Source organism: Arachis ipaensis, chromosome B10, assembly GCF_059453495.1.
Source record: "Arachis ipaensis isolate K30076 ecotype BB chromosome B10, ASM5945349v1, whole genome shotgun sequence".
NCBI lineage: Eukaryota > Viridiplantae > Streptophyta > Magnoliopsida > Fabales > Fabaceae > Arachis > Arachis ipaensis.
Genome location: NC_142435.1, coordinates 25123236 through 25146398, shown reverse-complemented (window position 1 = coordinate 25146398; position 23163 = coordinate 25123236). Strand labels below are relative to the sequence as shown.

General features: G+C 32.8%; 1 pseudogene; it reads left to right on the top strand.

Annotated features, from left to right (window-relative positions):
* The first annotated feature begins 2414 nt into the window (after window positions 1–2414).
* On the top strand, window positions 2415–4497 carry LOC107620398 (uncharacterized; annotated as a pseudogene).
* Window positions 4498–23163: the final 18666 nt, after the last annotated feature.

The window sequence follows — 23163 nt, the reverse complement described above, 5'->3', positions numbered from 1 at the left end:
AGACTACACATGGAAAAAAGAGGTAGACATGAGACAAAAGCTCCCGGACTTATTTACAGGTAACAATCGTGGTGAGAATCTCCTTTTCTCCCCAACAGTAAGGATATTTCAGTAGGACCCCTAAGTTAGTTAAACGACCCTTATCGACCAAGTTCAGACATGGAATTTGGGGACAAATTCTTTTCTTATGGGGGTGATAATGTAACAACCGCCCCTTCTAGAAACAAAATTAAATTTGAAGTTTGAAAATCAGTTAGAAGATAAGTTTAGAATTTTGAAATTTTGGATAGGAACCTGGTAACCACCCTCAGTTTGAAATTTAAAATATCTCAACCACCCCATCTCCAAATGTATATAAATAGGGGAGCACCCATAGGTAGAAAATCACTTCTCTCAAACACTTATCCTCTCCCTTCTCTCTCTACAAAGAAATAACATTCTGTGGGTAAACACAAGAGGCAAGCTCAAAGAAGCGTTAGAAAAGAAGGTAGGGAATTATGCCTTTCTTACTTATGTTGGCATGTAGTATGCTTTATTTTGTTTTCTTTCATCCATGCATGGCTACCACCTTTCATGTATTTTATGGCATGAATTATTCTTTGCTTATCTCTCATCTACATTGAGCATGATTATCTATTTTGTCAATTATACCCTCTTGAATCCATTAATATGTATCCCATATCTTTTCTATGTGCATTTACATGACCCTTTAATCACTATTCCTTTTATGTTGAGAGTACATGCCCCTTTATAACGTTTTATTAAATTATTTAACATTCCCTAATTTTACTATGTGCCCTTACATGACCTTTGATACTGTTACATTATTATTATCCCTTTAATATTGAGAGTACATGCTCCTTTTTATATCTTGTTCAAGGAACCCTATTTTATTATATGCAACTAAAATGACCCCTTATATCATTATTGCTCCTTTATTTTAAAGATCAAGGGTACATACTTCTTATAATATCTAATCCAAGAATTTCAAATACTCACTTTCTTACTATATGCACTTAGATTATACTTTTTACATTATATCATTAATATCTTCTAAGGGCCAAGAGTACATGCCTTCTTATGTCTTGTTCAACATATAGGTATATGTGTGATCTCTTACATGGTTATATTATTATTTATAATATTTTAATTCAATTATTTAAATTACCCTATTCCATCATGTGCATCCATGTAACCTATTATACCATTATGTTATCATCATTCCTTTAAAGTCAAGAGTATATGCTTTCTCAAATATTTTATTTAAAAATTTAATCCTATGTGCATCTATGTGATCTCTTCTATCATTATTCCTTTAAAGTCAAGAGTACATGTTTTTCTTCAAAATATTTAATATCCTTATTATGTGCACTTATATGATTTTTCCCTTGTGTACGTTTAAAACACCTAAATGTAAATTAAACTGAGGGAATGATCCTTCGGTAAGGGAAGGTGACCCCCAAAGACAAGATATCGATATGATCCTTCGGTAAGGGAAGGTGATCGAAAAACGTTTGGGATAAGAACCTTCGGGAAGGGAAGGGGACTATCCCATCAATTTTATATAATAATATATCCTTTTATATGACTCTCTTCTTATGTATGTTTAAATAACCTTGATTGTAAATTAAACTGAGGAAATGATCCTTCGGTAAGGGAAGGTGACCCCCAAAGACAAGATATCGATATGATCCTTCGGTAAGGGAAGGTGATCGATCGAGATGATCCTTCGGTAAGGGAAGGTGATCGAAAAACGTTTGGGATAAGAACCTTCGGGAAGGGAAGGGGACTATCCCATCAAATTTATATAATAATATATCTTTTTATATGACTCTCTTCTTGTGTATGTCTAAATAACCTTGATTGTAAATTAAACTGAGGGAATGATCCTTCGGTAAGGGAAGGTGACCCCCAAAGACAAGATATCGATATGATCCTTCGGTAAGGGAAGGTGATCGATCGAGATGATCCTTCGGTAAGGGAAGGTGATCGCCAAAACGTTTGGGATAAGAACCTTCGGTAAGGGAAGGGGACTCCCACTTATACCGGTTTGAGCTCAATACCCTCCATATAAGTTATAAATTAAGAAAGAAAGAAGGCACGAATGAAAGCTTGAGTTCTATGTTTTCCTTAGATTTAATTATGATTATGTTGATGTTATCCTTCTATTTTCCTATATGTTTTCCCTTTCTTTTACACACATGTTTTACAAAAAAGAAGATGCATATTACATGCCATGTTATACGCTTGTTTTTAAAATCCCGCACGTGGGCTGGAGATGGATATGGAGGTGTTACATAGCACTCCTACTGAGACGTTAGGTTCTCACTCCCTTTCTTTTCCCATACTATCTCCAGAGAAACATGGCACAACGGATAGAGACGACGCAGTGCCCCCGAGGGTAACTTCTGAGTATGACCCCCTCAAAGCACGCGTGGGTAGTTGCGACCACTACTACCGTGCTCCAGAATATCCACTTAGGTCGAGAACCCGTGGAAGAAGAACCCCAGCTGCCCGTCATAACCTTCCTAGATAGGAATGCTTCAACATCTAGAAAGCGGTCACCTAAGGTGGTACACCTCGAGTCCGACTCCGAGGCCGAGGAAGAGGAATCCGACGACCCTGGCCAGAAGGAAGACACCATGGAGGCGGATACAGAGAAGAAGTTGAACCCTTGCGGAAGTCCAAAGGTGGAATACGTACCCTATTCCCCCACTTCGGCACCCCGTCGAGTTTTGGTTCATCCCACACAACGGAACCGGGTCTTCACTGAGCGAAAGGGTGTTGGAAGGAGACCCCTGGTACCTCGATTCGTGAATAACTAAAGACTCCTGACCAAGGATAGGATAGGATGCAAGTAGGGGAGTCTCTTCGACGAGATTAGTTTAGGACGTAGTTAGCTTCTTTTCCTGTTTTAGTTTTCTATAAGTATTTTGAAACGTACTCATGGTTAAGATGTTTATTTCACTTTAATCCAAATCCCAACGTTTTAGCGCTACTCGTTTTCCGCTCTACACGTATTTACTCCTTCCTTGCGTAACGATTTAGTCATTTCTTTGCTTAATCAAGTGTGGCACCTTATTTTAAAAACCTCCACGATAGTATAAGAACTTAGGGTGTTACATTTTTTCCTAATATAAAATAACCATCAATGTTTAAAACTAAATTAATTGGTCAAATAAACATTGAATTGAATGACTTAATTCATGTCTACTTCAAAACTAGTCGTTGACATTTTTTAAGGACTAAACGTCCGAATAAAATTTTGGAAAAGTTTTTTTTTAATGAAACTTTTTGGATAAATTTTTTTATTCACGATAATCCCCAATCCGACAAGTTAAGGACTAATTCGTTGCGAATCTTAGTTCAATTTAGAGTTTGTCACTGACCAATGAATAGTTGCACATGCATAAAGTGAAATTCGAACTTTAAACATTTGTTTAAGTAGACGAATGAACTAACCACTTGATTATTTTTGAAGAAATTACTTTGTGTGTTTACATTTAGGCCCAGTTTGGGTAACCAACTTAATTAAGCTCCTTTTGATAAAATAACTTAAACAATAAATGACTCTGTTAAAAGTAACTTATAAATAAGTTATTTTGTATTTGGATTTTTAACTCTAAAAGTGCTTATTTTATAGAAATATAATGAAAAGTAGAAGTATTATGAGAGAAGTCATTTTTTTTAACTTCTCTATAAGCTCCAAAATAGCTTCTTAGAAAGTTGCAATTTGATTTTGAAAATTGCACCAGACATTAATACTATTACTTTTCATAAGTCAAAAGTAAAAAAAAAAAAGCTACTTCTAGAGTTTTCCAAACGGCCCTTAATACCTTTAAATTTGAACATTAGAGATAAATAGATTTCTTGTTAGAAGAGACAAACATAGTTACTTGAGTTGAATTCCTAATGATAATAATTTTTTTTTGTTAGATTGGGATAATAATAATTGTGATGTTATTAATTGGTACAGGGTGATGATAAGAAGAACATGCTAACAGTGCAAACTGCAAAGCATGAGAAACACTCTGATGGAAGCCATATTCATAGCTTCCATAACCATTCTAATAAACATGGCTTTGGCAGCTCTAACCAACAATGCCTATAGTGCAAGGCACTCAGTCTTCACCAGCAAATTCTTTGGTTCAAAATCAGACAAAATCATAACACTAAAAATATGGCTCAGCATCACTATGCCTTGTTCTTAGCTTCTTATTCAGCTCAATGGCCATAGGGTTCTTAATTGATGCAAATTTTCTTATGAACACTCATGGAAAATTTTTGTCTTGGAATTACACACAAACAATTCTAGAAAGAGGGTTCACATTGGCTCTAATTGGGAATATATTTTTTTGTGTTAGTGTTCCTTTGATGCTGTGGATGCTTGGTCCTGTCACAGTGTTCTTAGCTTCATTGGGATTGGTTTATTTGTTGCATGAGTTTGATTTTGTTAGTAAAGTCTCCAACTTAGCCATAAACAATGTATCAATATAATAATGTAACATAAGATACAAAGTATGAAGTAATTAATGGTGTGCAAGTGTGTATATAATTAGTGTTATATTTCAAGATTATTCGATGACAATTAAGAGAAATAATTATATTCAGCGCTCTAATTTCTTTTTTTAGAAATTATTTTCATTAAAAACATTTTTTTTTCTACGATTGGAGTATTCATCAGGTATATATGTAGACATCTTATTTTTTAGACATTTTTTACTTGCACAACTTAATAATTTACGTGTTCAAAAATCAAAATCGAAAAATGAGTAGCGTGCGAGGATTGACCTTAAACTAGCTAGTATCAACTCTTGGAAAAATATTTTTCTTCTCAATTTCAATGTTTTTTAAACAACTAGGACTTAATTTAAGAACTCATGTTTGATTCTCTTTTTCTTGATCGATTTCATTGATGTGGAAAAAAAAAAGCTCATAACATATAACTAAGTAAATTTATATTTGTTGCTATATTTAAACATTTTATATTTGTCTAAGTTAAAACTAAATTACATACTCCAAGAAAGATTACATAATTATCTTTATGTGAAGATATTTTATTTTAATTATTAGATAGTGCATTATAAAATTTTAATTTTAATATGTTATAAAAGTATTATATTTATTTAAGTTAGCTAAATAAATAAATTACATTTTTAAATAAAATCTTCATGAGAAAATATTTCTAACATCTCCAGTGAAATAGGTACTAAAACTAAACCCCCCACATTTTACATTTGAGAGCTTGAGACTATGAGAGAGGGCTTTAGCTTTATTTCTTTTCTTTGTAAGAGTGGGCTTGATACTAATTAACTAATTAATATGAGCTATGGATCTTTTGGCCCAACGATTGTCAATTGTGCCAAACAAATTATAATAATAATATAATAAATCGAAGTCTATTGGGACAATTCCAGGGGCTCAAAAATATAATGCAACAAGTTTAATAATCCGTGTTTCATAACCCAAAAACAAAAAAAAAGTGTCATCCCCATGATAAAATTAAAATTTACAATTTATTAAATTAAAATTAATGTAATCAACTTGAGTTGTTAAATAGTCAATTCACTCTTCCAACTTATATGAGTATCGAGGATTTAAATTATTTTTTATAGATTAATTTTTGGCTTGTCACACTACAACAATATAGATCATAACATATAAAAATTCAAACTCTCAAAATAACGCTAGATACTCCTATTTGATATGAACTTATGATTTAGGAAAAAGGATTAGAAGTTAAATTAGATAAAACATAAAATGAATAAAACTCTGAAACAGAACAAACAATAGCATTGCATCACCAAGTTACAGTTATCTTTTTCTCATTTTTTTATTATGAATAAAAAATAGAAAAATCAAATGAGAAAGAGCAAAAACTTTACCAAAATTTCAGATCAATTTACATAAATCAGATATGAAAAACAAATTCAAGAGCAATTAGATATGACGAACAAATAAAAAGTACGAATTATAGAACAACTCAATAAGAAGCCAAATCAGAAAATATAAATTAGGGAATAGATCTGAGAATCTGAACTTACCTTAATACGTACTGTTAGAGAATCATTAGAATCATTTTAGATTAGTTAGTATCATTTATATTTATATAGCATATCTGTATATTAATTGTAGGATTCTATACTTTTATTACTTTGATTCTTCTGGCACATATATATACCCCTTGTACATTGTACTTTCGATCAACCTGAATAATACACAGAAACACTTTTCTCATATTTCTCTCTTATTTCTAACATGGTATCAAGAGCTTAGGTTTTTTTTTTTCAGAAACAATTGGTTCCTACCTCCTTTATCTTGTTTCACCGGCAGTACTTTATCCTCCATTTTCGACTTCTTCCTGACGTCTTGGTTCGTCACTGCCGCCACCTTCGTCTTCTACTCGTTGCAAGCTTTCCAACGCCGCCTACCTCGCCTCCTACCACCGCTGGACGCGCCCTAACGCGCTGCCAGAAGTCCGGTCACTGCTTCAGGTTCTCTCTCCCCAGACGCCATCCAGAACCGTTGGATCCACGCCCAGGATCAACGGTCCCAGACAGCGCCACGTGTCGTCGCCAGCACCCACGCGGATCTGCCCAGACCGCGTCCGACCCGACCCGGACCGACCCGCATTCTCTGACCCGCTGCTAGCTCTGTGCTCGCGTCAGCGCTGACGCGTCTCCTTCCTCCTATCGCGTGTTGTCACGTGTCTTGCTCTGCTGACGAAGCAGCTGACGTGGCATCTGACGTAGCTGCTGACGTGTCAGACAGTGGTTAGAATCATTTTAGATCAGTTAGTATCTTTTATATTTATATGTCATATCTGTATATTAATTGTAGGATTCTATACTTTTATTACTTTGATTCTTCTGGCACCTATATATACCCCTTGTACATTATACTTTCGATCAACCTGAATAATACACAGAAACACTTTTCTCAGATTTCTCTCTTGTCTCTAACACGTATTAGTAATAAGAAGTTTGAATAAAAAAAATTTGAAATCTAAAGCATCAAAACAAAAATTAAATCAGATTTATGAAAGAATAAAAAAATTGAGAGAGGAAAAAGAAATACCTAACAAGACCAAGTTGATTTTGGAGCTGCAAAATGAGATGAGATCTTGAAACTGAAGAGTAAACTGAGATTTTGAATATGAAGAATGAGTAGTGGAATCCAAAACTGAGAGTTGGAACCAAAGAAAGAAGAGGAGCAGGTGATCCCAAATTTGACGGAAGGGAAAAAGAGGAGCAAGGTCGTCAACAAGAGAAGAAGAGGAATAGTGGTAAGCTAAAAATAAAGACCGTCAAAAATGAACAATAATTCTTTACGGTCAAATTATTTATCAGAACAAATATGATAATTTGACATTTATAATATTTGTCAAATATATATATTAATTTTTACACTTAATTATGATTGTTAAAAAAAAGATGTTAAAATAGCTCTCTTATTTTGTAGTGTCGGATTGAAAATAACCGTACAAAAAAAATTAAAATTAATGTGCTAATAATTACATAAATTATATATATATATATATATATGATTGGTGCAATATAATATATATGATTGGTGTAATATAATATTTAATGTTCATTTTTAATAAGGATTAATAGTCAAATTCGTCCCTGAAAGATCAATTATTCTTTAAATTAGTCCTCAAAGGATTTTTTTAGTCATATTAGTTCCTGAAAGATAAAACGTAAGTCAAATTAGTCCTTCCGTCAGTTGGATGATAACGTGTCATGTTAAAGGCCATGTGGCATGATGACGTAGTAGGTTAATGCCACGTATCATAAGATTATTGGTTGACGTATCAGGTCAGTGATACCTAGCATGCCACGTATCACTTGACATTTAAAAATGTTATTTATAATCAAAATAGTCATTGAAAGTCCAAAGGTAAGTAATTTTCATCCCTAAAATTTTAAAAATTAATCAAATTAGTACTTATATAAATTTCTTTTATTTTTTTATAATATTAAATTTAAAATATTTTTTGATACTACTAATTTTAATATTATTTTTTAAAACTTAATAAACAAAATTCTCTTTACATAAAATAATAAAAATAATAAATTGTTATAAAGTTATTTTGTCATTTGTATTTTAAAATTTTATATTTTTAAATTATAATTTTTTATAGTATTTTTTTTATTTAAATGAGTTTATCAAATTATTGTTGATTATATATTTACAAATTTAATATTTTGAATTTTACTAAATAATATAGTAATTATTTTAAAATTTAAATCTTTTAAATTTTTAAAAATTATAATTATTGTTTACTTTATATATTAGAACTCAATAATTGAAAAACTGATTTGTGGGATCACTTTTTGAATCTTAATATTTTAATATAATTTTTTTTAAAATAATTATTATATTTATTTAGTAATATCTAAAAGATTAAAATATTTAAATAACTACTATATTTATTTTAATATTCTAATATAGTTTTTAAATATTTTATTTAAAACACAAGGAATTTTATTTTAATACGAAGCATATCTATTTATATAATGTACTAGTACGGAGTAGCCTCTGCTATGCATATGTATAATATTTCCTATTTCATTTTATCTCATTGATTTGTGAAATAAAAAGAAAAATTATATAATCTATCTCAAACATATGAAACACACACAAAATTATTATGATCTTTGCACGTATTACGCTTAAGAAGCAATTCGTTTAGCATATATAATAATAATAATTAAGCAACAAATTTTTAATATTTTGTAAAGTTTAGAATTGGAATAAAATCTGTGGATTTTCTTAAATTTTTACTCTAAGTATCATTACAATTGGATTCTATATGTAAGTAATATCGTAATGAAAAAAAAAAGATGTAGTAGAAAAAAAATAGTAGTATAATTTTATTTAGGTTAACATACATCAATTTTGATTTTGAGCATATAACTTTGTTTAGGTTAATAAATACATACATTTTAATTTTGAGCATATATATATATATAAGCAAAATGTAATAATGTAAGAGAATGTTTTAGAATAGAAAAGAATAAGAGAGATTTTAAGACAAATTAAAGGAGAGAGATAACTCTATTGAAAGAATTTTTAAGAAAAAAATACAATTACTAATTTTTTGTTTGTCAACTATATTTCTATTAAAATTAATAGTATTAAAAAATATTTTAAATTTAATATTATGAAGAAAAAAATTTATATAAGGATTAATTTGATTAATTTTTAAAATTTTAAGGATGAAAATGATTTATGTTTGGACTTTTAAGGACTATTTTGATTATAAATAACTATTTTACATGTTAAGTGACACGTGGTGTGCTAGGTGTCACTGACCTGACACATCAACCAATCATCTTGTGACATGTGGCATTAACCTGCCACATCATCATGCCACGTGGCACTTAACGTGACACGTTATCATCCAACTGACGGAAGGACTAATTTGATTCACATTTTATCTTTCAGGAACTAATATAACTAAAAAAATCATTTGAAGACTAATTTAAAGAATGAGTGATCTTTCAGGGACAAATTTGACTATTAACCCTTTTTAGTAACCTATTACTAAAACTACTAATTCGAATATGGTTATTATTCATACCCTGATCTAATACACAGTCAGGCTCACATTGAATAAAATCTGATCTACAGATATTAATCAGGTCAACAGCAACCTGACCTCATGAAGGTCGGTTATATCAATGTCAAACTCGATATTACTTACCCGAATAAGTAACCAATCTCTATAATTTTTGCTGCTAATCTAGAAAGAAAATCTTAACAACCTCCCTAACAAAAGAAAACGACTACCCACCATCAAAGATAGAACAACTTTAAAAGATGGTTATCGGCTCTACATCTACACTTATAAATACCCTGATATGCTAAGGTATAATTCGAATCCAATCTACTAAAAGCCTACCTAAAACCCTTGCTAACTTAAGCATCAGAGTCCCTTGTAGGTACCACCCCCACCTCCTCACGAGGAACATGGACTGCTTTATCCCTGCAGGAGAAGACATCATACCTTTCACTAGAAGGTGTCTGGACCTCACCTTCAGGTCCAATCATCCTGATTCAGGTAACCTTCGAAACATTAGCACCGTTGCCGGGAATCTGAAAATTAAGACCATGTGATGACGGATGACATCCTTGAATATGGATACACAGCTTCCGATTCGGAAGTCCGAGAGGAAGAACAACACAACGACGAATGAGCGATAGTCATACCTCCCCAAGCCAATAGGGGGAGAGGTGCGACCAAAGATGCCCACACTTCAAACCTGGAAGGACACATGATCGGCTAGAAAATATATTGATCTGAAACATCCGAGCTAAGAGATCCCACAAAGATCATGGAACTTGTCCACGAGCATCAATGTTCGCTGGAACGACTCGAAAAGGAGCAAGAGCGATAGCGGGAATCTGAAAGATCCCTGAGAAGGGAAGTTTGACGAGGAAGGGATCTAGAAGAAAAGCTCTTGAAACTAGAGTCCGACTTTAAGATCCGGAACATGCAGGCGAAGAAAACCTCTAATAGGCGAAGATCTATTTATAGAAAAAATCATGCAGGCTAAAGTTCCTAGAAACTTTAAGATCCCAGACAATGATCTTTATGATGGAACCACTGATCCAAGGCATCATCTGAGCAATTTCAAAAGTCGCATGTACTTGGTAGATGCATCAGATGCAATCCATTCCAAGGTTTTGACGCAGTTGAACTGTGCCCCTTCCCAACTGCATCCAAATTCATGGGCTTTTTTATGGGCCTATGAATGTTTGATGCAGTTTCTTGAATTTCCTTCCTCTTTGAATATCTTTTTCTTGTTGTTTCAATCAAAGTGTGTATGAAAGGGTCTCTGGGTTAACCTCAGTAGTTATCCTGGTCGATTGCTGTTTGTTTTGTATAAATCTCCCTTAAAAAAATTTCAAATTCATGTTTGTAAAGTTTCGGTCATCGGAAACTGAATACCCCTTCTATTTGGATGATAAGCTTGTTGAAAATTTTTCTCTATATTGGTGTCCAAAACCAATGCAAATTTTAGAAGCTATTGAGAAGAGTGACAAAGAGAACTTGTTTTTAGACTTCTTAGTGGATTGCAAATTTCCACTAACATTTTAAAGTATAACATTTTTTTATTTTCTTTCATTGGTTGCCTATGTATTTTTTTTTGTTTGTTATAATATGATCATTCATCTATAGATAGTTGCATCAAGGCTGTTGTGTATGGGCCGCACTGCTGAGTTGTTAGGTGCTGAAGAGAGTGCTGCTATGAGAAAGTGGTGGCCTTGGAGAAATCCATCAAAGAAAAAGAGAAAGTCATCATAGATGTTACTGCTAAAATGAAGGATAGGAAAATGAAAATCATAAAGCTTTAGGATCAAATTCATCTTCTTCAGAATCAGATTAAGAAGAATGATAATGACAAAGGTAGAATGACATCCAGAATTCATGAGCTTGAGAATGATGTACTAGAGATGTTTGCCACATATTTTGATCGAGCTATGAGCCATGTGGCTGCCTTTGCACCCGAGTTTGATATCAGCAAGCTTGATATCACAAAGATCGTTCTCAATGGGGAGCTTGTAGAGGATGAAGCTGGTGAAGTAAAGAATGAAAATATTGCCCTTGTGGATAAAGATATCTAGGATTTTGAATTTGTAATGTTTTTACTTTGAAAACTTTGAATCTTGTGAAGTCTGGACTATTGACCAACCTTTTGGATGTCAGTTTTTATGTTTGTTGGATTATGGCCGACTTTTAATGTCGGGTTGTTTTGAAAGATATTTATACATGGCAGTATGATCATCTTCATTTGTAATTTCCAACTTTTTATGTGTTGGTTTGCATGAAATGTAGAAAATAGGCTTGTTTGTATTGAAATAACCTTCAATTGCGGAAGGTGTGGGGTGATCAGCCTCGTTAAAACCTGTCCGAGTAAAATCCAATGTGGGATAAAACCTCGTGATCAGGAAAAAACTATGATACAATATTAAGGATGATATGTTCTAAGTGTTGGGTAACACAATTCTAACCAGTGTTTCTAGAGAATAGGCTCCTTTTTCATGAATCTTTGATACTCTATAAGGGCCTTCCCAAAGTGCAACTAATTTTCCATGTCCTGGAGGCTTTCGAAACCTATTCAATCTTCCTTAGTACTCGGTCTCCTTGTTGCAGCACTCTTGGCCAAACTTTCTTGTTGTACTTTCGTTGTATGGTGAGTTACATAGACTGTTCTCGTAGATTAGCTAAGTTGCATTCTTCCTCCAAGATTTTGAGTTTCGCAAGTCATGCCACGCTATTAGTCTCATTACCCAAAAGCTCAGTTCGTAGTGATCCTTGTGAGACCTCTACAGGCACCATCGAATCTGCGCCGTATACTAGTTGAAACGGTGTTTCTTTTATTGATGATTATGGTGTTGTGTTATAACTCCATAAAATTTTAAGAATAAGTTCGGCCCAACATCCTTTTGCCTCTGTTAATTCTTTCCCTAAAGCCTGCAAAATAACTTTATTAGCTGCCTCTGCGAGCCCATTGCTTTGTGGGTGCTCTACAGAGGAAAAATGGTGTCTGATGTGAAGATTGGTTAAAAAAGATGAAATTCTCTTATTAGTAAATTACCAACCATTATCAAAAATGATTTTTTTGGGAAAACCATATCTACATAATATGAATTTCTATATAAAAGAGCGTACTTTGTTCGAAGTTATTTTGGCAAGTGGCTGTGCTTCAATCCACTTTGTGAAGTAATCTATAGCTACCAGTAAAAATTTTACCTGTTCCACCGACGTTGGGAATGGTCCGATTATGTCGAGTCCTATTTGTGGAAAAGCCATTCGATTTCAGAATCATGTAATAGCTCAGCTTGGCTATGAATGATTGGTGCACATTTTTGGCAATTGTCACAGCGCTAAACTTTTTCCATGCAATCTCTTCTTAATGTCGGCCAGTAGTATCCTGCTCTTAAGAGTTTCGAGGCTAGGCTTCATCCTCCTATATGCGTTCCGCAAATACCTTCATATACTTCAGATATTGCCGAATCTTCTTCCATAGGCTCGACACATTTAAGTAATGGTTGGGAGAATTCTCTTTATACAAGTTATCCCCCATGATGGTGTAATAGCTTGCTTTCCTTTTAAATAACCTCGGATTCACCTCAGATGGTATATTTTCTGTTTTCAAATAACTTATGTATGGGTTTTTCTAATCTGCCTGTTGAGACAAAGTTAGAACATCTTTGTTAAATATGGTCGGCGCATCAAGAGTTTGTTATGATAAAGTATTTGAAAAATCCTATACCCTAGAAGTAGCTAATTTGGATAAGATATTTGATTTATTGTTTTGTTCTCTAGGTATGTGAGATATGTCAAAATGTCTGAAATGTAGGATAAGATCTTTTACAACATTTAAGTATTGTTCTAAAAGCGGGTCTTGTACCTGGAAGTTACCAATTACTTGTTGAACGACGAGGAGGGAATCACAATGACTTTAAGGTTTTGAATGTTTTCTTCCCTTTCCAGCCGAAGTCCAACGAGTAAGGATTCGTATTCAGATTGATTGTTGCTCACCTGAAATGAAAATCTTATAGATTGCTCTGCATGGACACCAATGTTATCTTTAAGGAGGATTCCTGCCCCACAACCCCATCATTAGAGGCTCCATCGACATATAGTTCCCAAAATGGGAGAATTTCTTGTGTAGTAAACTTAGCGAGAAAATCGGCCAATATTTGATTCTTCAATGAACTTCTTGATTGGTAGGAGATGTCGAACTCTGATAATTCAACCGACCACTTGATGAGTCGTCTTATGAGGTCTAGTTGTGCTAGTATCTGTCGGAGTGGCTGGCTCGTCTAAACTATGATTTGGTGGTTCTAAAAATAGTGTTGTAGCCGTTGAGCTGTGATTACTAAGGCAAACGCTAGTTTCTCTATGGTTGGTCTGCATTCTTTAGCACCTTGCAAACAAAGTAAACTGAATGTTTTTCTTTGCATGTTTCTGTGACAAGTACAGAGCTAACTAAAAGATATAAGTAAAGAGATTTACTATGTTGTGGCTTCCAAAGAATAGGTGGTGAACTAAGAAGATTCTCAAAGTTTTTCAATGCATACTTGCACTTGTCGATCCAGGTGAATTTGTTGGCTTTTTTTTAAGATTATTAATGAAATGATAAGATTGTTGGTACACGAAATTGTGATTCACACTTTTCACAACTCCACACAACTAACCAGCAAGTGCACTGGGTCGTCCAAGTAATACCTTACGTGAGTAAGGGTCGATCCCACGGAGATTGTCGACTTGAAGCAAGCTATGGTCATCTTGTAAATCTCAGTCAGGCGGATTCAAATGGTTATGAGGTTTTGATAATTAAAAGATAAATAAAACATAAAATAAAATAAGATACTTATGTAATTCATTGGTGGGAATTTCATATAAGCGTTTGGAGATGCTTTGTTGCTTCTGAACCTCTGCTTTCCTATTGTCTTCTTCCAATCATGCGTGCTCCCTTCTATGGCAAGCTGTATGATCCTCTCGGATAAAAAATACCAGGTACGGCTTCTGCACGGCTAATCAACTGTCGGATTTCTCGTCTCGGATGAAAAATACCAGGTACAGCTACCACACGGCTAATCATCTGTCGGTTCTCGCTAGCGTAGGAATAGGATCTCTCTATCCTTTTGCACACTGTCACTGCGCCCAACATTTGCAAGTTTGAAGCTCATCACATTCATCCTTTCCTAGATCCTACTCGGAATACCACAGACAAGGTTTAGACTTTCCGGATCTCAGGAATGTTGCCAATTGGTTCTAGCCTATACCACGAAGGTTCTAATCACGGATTCGGATGCTCTGTTGTCAGGAGAGACGATGCGAATTGTGGCTTAGAGACCCAAGAGAATATACTCCGACTGTCATCCAATGACTACGTTGAACATCATGTAGACCGCTTGTGGTTGTCAGGCACGCGGATCTTGGCTAAGCAAGTAACGAAGATAATGGGTGATTGTCACGGGTCACCCCTTCATTCTAACTTAACTGAATTAAGTACGAGAGTACATCTTAGAGAAGAAGTAGGCGTGAATTGAAAGAAAAACAATAGTACTTGCATTAATTCATGAAGAACAGCAGAGCTCTGCACCTTAATCTATGAGGTATAGAAACTCCAGCGTTGAAAATACATAAGAGAAAGAGGTTTAGGCATGGCCGTGTGGCCAGCCTCCAAGTCCAAAAGTCTCAGATGCGAATACAATAGTAAAAAGTGCTATTTATACTAAACTAGTTACTAGGGTTTACAGAAAATAAGTAACTAAGTGCAGATAGTGCAGAAATCCACTTCCGGGACCCACTTGGTGTGTGCTTGGGCTGAGCATTGAGCTTTACACGTGCATAGGCCATTCTTGGAGTTAAACGCCAGCTTGGGTGCCAGTTTGGGCGTTTAACTCCAGTTCTGGTGCCAATTCCGACGTTTTACTCCAGAAAAGGGTCTCTGATGGGCGTTTGAACGCCAGTTTGGGCCATCAAATCTCGGGCAAAGTATGGACTATTATATATTGATGGAAAGCCCAAGATGTCTACTTTCCAAAGCAATTGAGAGCGCGCCAATTGGGCTTCTGTAGCTCCAAAAAATCCACTTCGAGTGTAGGAGGGTCAGAATCCAACAGCATCTGCAGTCCTTTTTCAGCCTCTGAATCAGATTTTTGCTCAGGTCCCTCAATTTCAGCCAGAAAATACCTGAAATTACAGAAAAATACACAAACTCATAGTAAAGTCCAAAAATGTGATTTTTGCATAAAAACTAATAAAAATATAATAAAAAGTAACTAAAACATACTAAAAACTATGTAAAAACAATGCCAAAAAGGGTATAAATTATCCGCTCATCAATTGTGCAGAGGCTGCAGGCAAAAACCTTGATAATGCTGTGAGACGATCAGTGAGTTATTAAACTTCTTTGACTATTCGGGGTGATTGCATTTGTATGACAGCTTGGCATTTATCGGAGTTTGCTTCAATTTCCCAATGTGTCAATAGGAAACCGAGGAATTTGCCCCCGTGTACCCCAAACGCACATTTCTCTGGATTTAACCTCATGTTATATTTTTGAAGTTGTTGAAATACTTCATGGAGATTGTCTTGGTGGGCTTCCTTCGAATCCGACTTGACGACCATGGCGTCAACATAGACTTCCATGTTCTGACCAATTTGTTCTTTGAAGACCTTATCCATCAACCTCTAATATGTTGATTCTGCATTTTTAAGTCCAATGTGCATTACCTTATAGCAAAAATTACCGTAATCTATTATGAACGCTGTCTTATCTTCATCATCCGGGTGAATCAGTATCTGATTATATTCGGAATAGGCATCCATAAAACTTAACACCTTAAAACCCGATGTGCCATCCACCAGTTTTTTTATGCTCAGAAATGGATAGGAGTCCTTGGGACATGCTTTATTTAAGTCTGTCAAATCCATGCACATACGTCATTTTCCCGAGATCTTTTTAACCATGACCACATTTGCCAACCATGATGAGAATCTGAGCTGTTGGATGAATCTTGCATCAAGCAATTTTTGAGTTTCTGCTATGGCTGCATCTCTTCTTTTTATCCCTAGGTTTCTCTTTTTCTGACGCACTAGTCGGACACCAGGATTAATAGCAAGTTTATGTCATATGATATTCGGATCGATGCCAGCAGGTATATCTGTTGATGTCCATGCAAAAAGGTCGGCAATGGACTTGAGCAACGTGGTGATGTTTTGTTCATGTCCTGCAGAAAAAGCGGATCTGATGTTAGTGTATTGGTGTTCAAGTTCGGTAAGTTGTACCTTACTTAGCTCATCCATTGGGGAAGATCGGCTGGAGATGTTTCCTCGGGGATCTAGTTCGGCCAGGGTCAGGATGTCCTCTGTGTTGTAGACAGAGTTGACCTATTGAATAGTTTCTGTTGGCGGTGGTCTCAATTTCAAGCCTGCATTATAGCATTGTCGTGTGTCCTTGCGGTCGGCATGCACTATCGCTATGATGTTACCCTGCACATGAAACTTTATACACAGGTGAACTGTAGAAACAATAGTTCCAAAGGAGTTAAGCGATGGTCATACCAAGATGCATTATAAGGATTGACATACTCAACTACTAAAAATTGAATATCTAGGGTTTTCGAGTGTGATGGCTCCCCTAGTTTCATTCTTAGCCATACATAATCTGTCACGGATACCCTTTCTCCGGAGAAGCCTACCAATTCTCCGATTGAAGGTTGCAAAGCTTTTTCACTGAGCTGCATTTTTTTAAAAGTTGAGTAGAATAACATATCAACGCTACTCCCTGGGTCAAGTAAGACTTTCTTAACTGTCAGGTATCCCATGTTTACCGAAATTACAACAGGATCGTCCAAGTTCAGGCACTATTACTTGAAGTTAGATGCATCGAAAGAAATGCATTCTGTGGGAACCGAAGCTTGTTGCGCTTTGGAGGATCCTTCCATGGTCAGCATGGTTTGGTAACTTCTTTTCCTGGCCGTGCTAGTGATTCCTCCTTCTGCTAAGCCTCCCGAGATATAGTTGATAACTCCCCTTGATGTGGTAAGTTCTGATGGAGCATGCCAAATTCCTTTATCTTTAGAAGTTGAATCATATTTTGGCTGGTTTAGGGTTTAGGGTTTGTCATTTCTTTCTGGCCTCTACTACTACTGACGTATTTATCCAGTAAACCTTGTGTTGACAGTCTTTTCAATAGGTCCTTGGCTATTACTTATTCATCAGTGGTGTGACCAAACTTTTGATGGAATGCGCAGTGTTTGCTTTTGTCCACATATTTCTCATCTTGATAGGTTCCTGCTTTGCTGGGCGGCTTTATAAGCTTAGTGTGGAGAATTTCCTTTATTATGTCCTCTCTTTTTGTGTTGTACTTTGTGTAGGAGTCAAACTTCAGCGTCAATTTAAGGTTTTCTTTGTTCACGCGTCTGACTATGTCTTCCTTGTCTATCCTTTTCTCTTTGGGATGTTTGCATTATTTGTTTTTTTTGGCTTTGCTGGATTTCCTCAGCTCTTCGATCTCTATTTATCCTGATGCTTTATCCCTGAATTCGGTCAGTGTTTTAGGTTTAGTGACAGCAATAATCTCCTAGAATTTTTCTGGACACAGTCTACTTTTCAGCGCATGAAGATGTACATCGGGGCTAAGGTCGGGAATTTTTATTGCGACTCTTGCAAATCATGTCATGTAGTCCTTGAGGCTTTCATATTGTCCTTGCTTGATGGTGCTGAGGAAATCGGAGTCATGGACATAGATCTTTGAGGCTGCAAAATGGTTGACAAATAGATCGGCAAATTTGTCAAAGCTGGAAATTGAATCTGCAGGGAGACTAGAAAATCATAATAAGACAGTTCCATCCAAAAAGGTCAAAAAAGAACGACATAAGATTGGGTCGGAAGCACCATTCAAAAACATCATGGATTCAAGTTTAGTGACGTGAATTTTGGGATCACCGAATCCCTCGTAGGGTTTTAATGTGGTTGGAAGTGTAAAATTCTTTGGCATTTAGAAGTTCATTATGTTGTCAGAGAAAGGATTTGTTCTTTTCATGTTAGACTTCGGGGGTTACTTCCATTGCCGTGTTTGTTTTAGAGTGATGCTCATCTTTAAGGGTTTTCTTGCTTGCAGTCTTTTTATCACCCTTCCTTGTCTGTCCTACCTGCCAGAAGGTCGGACATTTTTTTCGCTTTTGCTTGAAGGGTAGCATTCATGGTCACTAATTCAGCATGAGTGGGAGGGGGTGGCGACAATGAGTCATCAACCATATTCGGAATCCTGCAAAAAGGAGATGGTACCAACAAAGGAAAACAGATTATGGGGGCAATATTAGAAATCGGCCCACGGTGGGTTTCAAATGTTCTATCAAGAATACTCTCTAAGCTATAACTCGCTGGTGCTATGTCGTGAATGCTTCCAGCTTCCCGATCACTAGGGATGAGAGGTCCTCAGAATTTCATATTGAACGTGAAACCTACAAAAAGCATTCTGACACTCAAATCAGTGATATATTTATTAAAGTATAAAACAGAACGAAAGTATTGTAATTGCCAATTGTGTTATTGGCCTGCCTTATTGTCCAGCAAATACTGCTATTTATTGTTGTATATATAAGGTAACAAACGTTATACTATTATGTCCGAACTTTGAAGTTAATTCGAGATATGGAAAAAGGTGATTTCTTCCATACCCAATTAATTTAAAGATATTACATACTCTTCTTGTATGTTCCAATTAATTGATGACATGTATATTCATTAATTTCAATCAGCAAATAAATTTTTAATTTTTAAAAATAAAAATTAATAAATTTAATATATATATATATATATATATATATATATATATATATATATATATATATATATATATATATAAAGTAGTCTTTGAAGTGGACGGTTATTTATTTTGAAAATGGAGTAGAATCCAAAGTATAACGTTATTAGGTCGAAATATAACAATTATAGAACATGATATAATAAATTTATAATTATAAATAGGAAAAGTATAGGGTACCAGCATATTATCTGCCAACTTCTGCCAACTCTTATTTATAATTGTGTTTCATGAAAGTGTGTTCGTGGATGTGTCTAATAAAAATGTATTTTTTATAGCTGTGTTTAATAGAAGTGTCTTTATAGATATATTTTCTGGATGTGTCTCTTTATATAAAAAATACATTTTTATTAGACACATCACAAACACACTTCCATAAAACACAATTATAAATAAGAGTTGGCAGAAATTGGCAGATATGCTGTTGGTAACGTAGCGAAACCGTTATAAATATTATATACACTAAAATTACATCTATTAAATTGAATAAAATAACTTTAAATTATTATGTCCAGCTTTACCATTTCTCCATAACATGTCATACTACTGCGAGACGACTTCTTGATTTATGGGTTAGACAAGGAGAAATAATTGAGAAGATGATCGCTATCTTTTTTAGAAAAAATGTGTTTCTTCTTATTACTTCATTTTGATTTTGCTTTCTGTTTTCGATAATTGATCCATCAACAAACAAAGCACACAAAGAGTGAGGTTGTTGGCAGAGAACGAATTTGTGTAGCTATATGGTAGTATAGAGGAGCTTTATAGGTTCATAGATCAGAATGTAAATTATATTGAATGAATGAATAATAATAATAATAATATATAGAAGAGAACAAAGAGAACAAATGCTATTTAATAACATGTATTATCAAAGTTGACAGTAACAGTAGGCAGCAAAATTATTGTGTAACATAGTCACGTATATATAGAAGACAAACTAGTATAGCTGTACAAATTAAAGTGCAAAGATTTCATATAGTTACAGAACTATAGTCCATGGAGCACGCAATAACAACATAGTGTTCTAATTAAGTAGGTGATAAATCTACCTCGCTCTAGTTGCACAATAACATTAAGGTGCTGATAATTATACTAGGGTTGTTTAAAAACAAAGCAATTAAAAACCGATCAAAATCGTAAATAATTTGAATAGGATTGAATTTTATTTTTAAAAAATGGCATGAATTGAATTGAATTTTGAAATTCACTTTTGTAAACGGATCAAAACCAATTTAATTGTATAATAATATTTTTATTATTTTGTTATTAGATTCAAGACTTTACCTAATATATTTAACAATTATAGCATATATATAAGTTATAACCAGTTGTTGTGCCTAGATTACATATACATACATTTAATATCTCGTAAAAAGTTGTTACACTACTGTAAATAAGTTTAATTATTTGTTTATTGTAGATTAGATTATTCTATTAGTTTTTTTTTGAAAGATAAATGTTATTTTATTAATATAAAATAAAATGTTTCCATAAGGAAGTACAAAAGAATTGGGTATTTCTATTTATCACCAACTGTGACTGAAAGACTAAGAGCTTAGAAAAGAGTAAAGTAAGAATAAAGAAAATTAGCAGCATCTATCAAGTATGGCTCACGAGTTCACGCACTAAATTGCTGGCTTCTTTCACTATCTCTGGTGCCGGGCTTATTACCTTCTCAAAATCACACCGATTCCTTGCTTTTCAAGTGCTCCAACATATTTAATTAAAAAATATCTAAATTAATATAAGTATATACAAACTCATAATAACTACTTTTTAGTATAAATGGAGCATTTTTATTTAAATAAAAATTTTTATTTAATTATTTTTATCAATTTAAAGTTATTTTTAGTCTTAATACATACTTAATTTTTAAACTTAAATTAAAAATAAAATAAAATCAATTCAATTTAAATTTTAATAATTTTTGAAATTTAATATCAAAATGTTGATTTTGATATTGAAGAATGTTATAAGATTATCAGAATTTATTATTTTTGACCATTAGTTAGTTTTGTTTAAAAATTAAAAATATGTGATAAAATATATATGTTGTTAGATTATTAGATTAAAGAAATTAAATTAATAATTAAATAAAAACCAAAAATAATACTCTCATGGTCCTCTAATATTATTTTTTTATATATATTTTCTCTATAAATATTATGTTGCAAGATTTGTACTGTCAAAAGACTTTTATATTATATGAATTCAAAAATGCTATTTAGACACTAAAATTTAGTCATCAAATTAGTCATTATATATTTATATATACGTATAGTGTTTAATTTATTTTCAATGCGTATTTTATATTTTAATATATATTTTATGCGAGTAGTTAATTCTTAGTATACATATAAGTTAGTCGTTGAATTTTAATATTTAATTTTACTATATAAATCAATCTAATAAAATTTTATAAATTTAATTAATTTGATATATCATCATAATATATATATTATAATTTTAAAAATAATGCAAGTAACTATAATGATTAAATTACATATTTATTAATATCCAAATTTTTATAATTTCGTAAGTTTTAATTATCAAGATAATATGACATAATTCAACTATGGAATTAATAAAATTTGTTACACATAAGAAGTTATGAGACGGTATAAGTTAACAAGACTTATATTGGATTTACTCCTAGTGTAAACCGATTTCTCGTCAATTTATTTAAGCCTGTTATTAAATAATAAAAATTTTACATACCGGCCGATTTTAGTAATTTTGATTATTATTTAATTAATATAAATATTAAATTATTTTTAATATATAAATTTTATTAATTTATATGTATAAATTTTAAAAAATATGAATATAAATTATATTAATTTATGTGTGCAAATTCTAATAAATATAAGTGTAAATTATATATTTTTTATGTATAAATATTTACAAATATGAATATAAATTATTATTGACTAAGTACTAATCTAAAATAAGAATATTTATTGATCACGTAATATTGTTAATTAAATAGTATCCTAAAGACGTATTATTATAAATCCATATCTAGAGGAAGAGCTATAGTTCGGACAATAGGGATTATGGTCCCTCCAAAATTTATATAAAAGAATAAATAGTATCAATACAAAAGAACAAATATAGTTCAGTTGGTATAAGAAATAGTTTAGATAGATTCATAAGTAATTTTTTATTTTTAATTTATAAAAATATATAGTATTAACGTTTGATATAATTTTAAAATTAAATTATAACTTATTTTTAAAAAATGACTTCTCCTATAATAATTTTTTTATTATTCTTTTTTTTAAAATAAATATTTTTAAGACTAAAAAACTAAATACAAAATAATTTATTTATAAGCTACTTTTAATATAAATATTTATTATTTAAACTCTTTTTTAAAAGGAGTTTAATTAAGTTATTTACTCAAATTGGACTCATACTTTTAGATTAAATTTGTGGGATCAACTCTCACTTTTTGCATTTATTCAATCATTTTTAATTTTAAACATTAACATTTTAGACTTAGATTTCAATAAATTGTCAAAAATTAAAAGTCTTATTGACTTATTCATATAAATTAAAATCTTATTCTCATTATCATTTATTATTTTTATCATCAACAAAAAATTTTACAATTTTAATATTAGAATTAGTTGTAGTAAATTTAATTTTTTATCTATATAATTATTTATTTTACAATAACATCTTAGATTTGAAGTTCAATAAATTTGTACAAATTAAAAATTTTATTGACTTATTTATACAAATTAAAATCTTAGTCTTATTATTATTTATTATTATCATTATTAATTGGGTTATA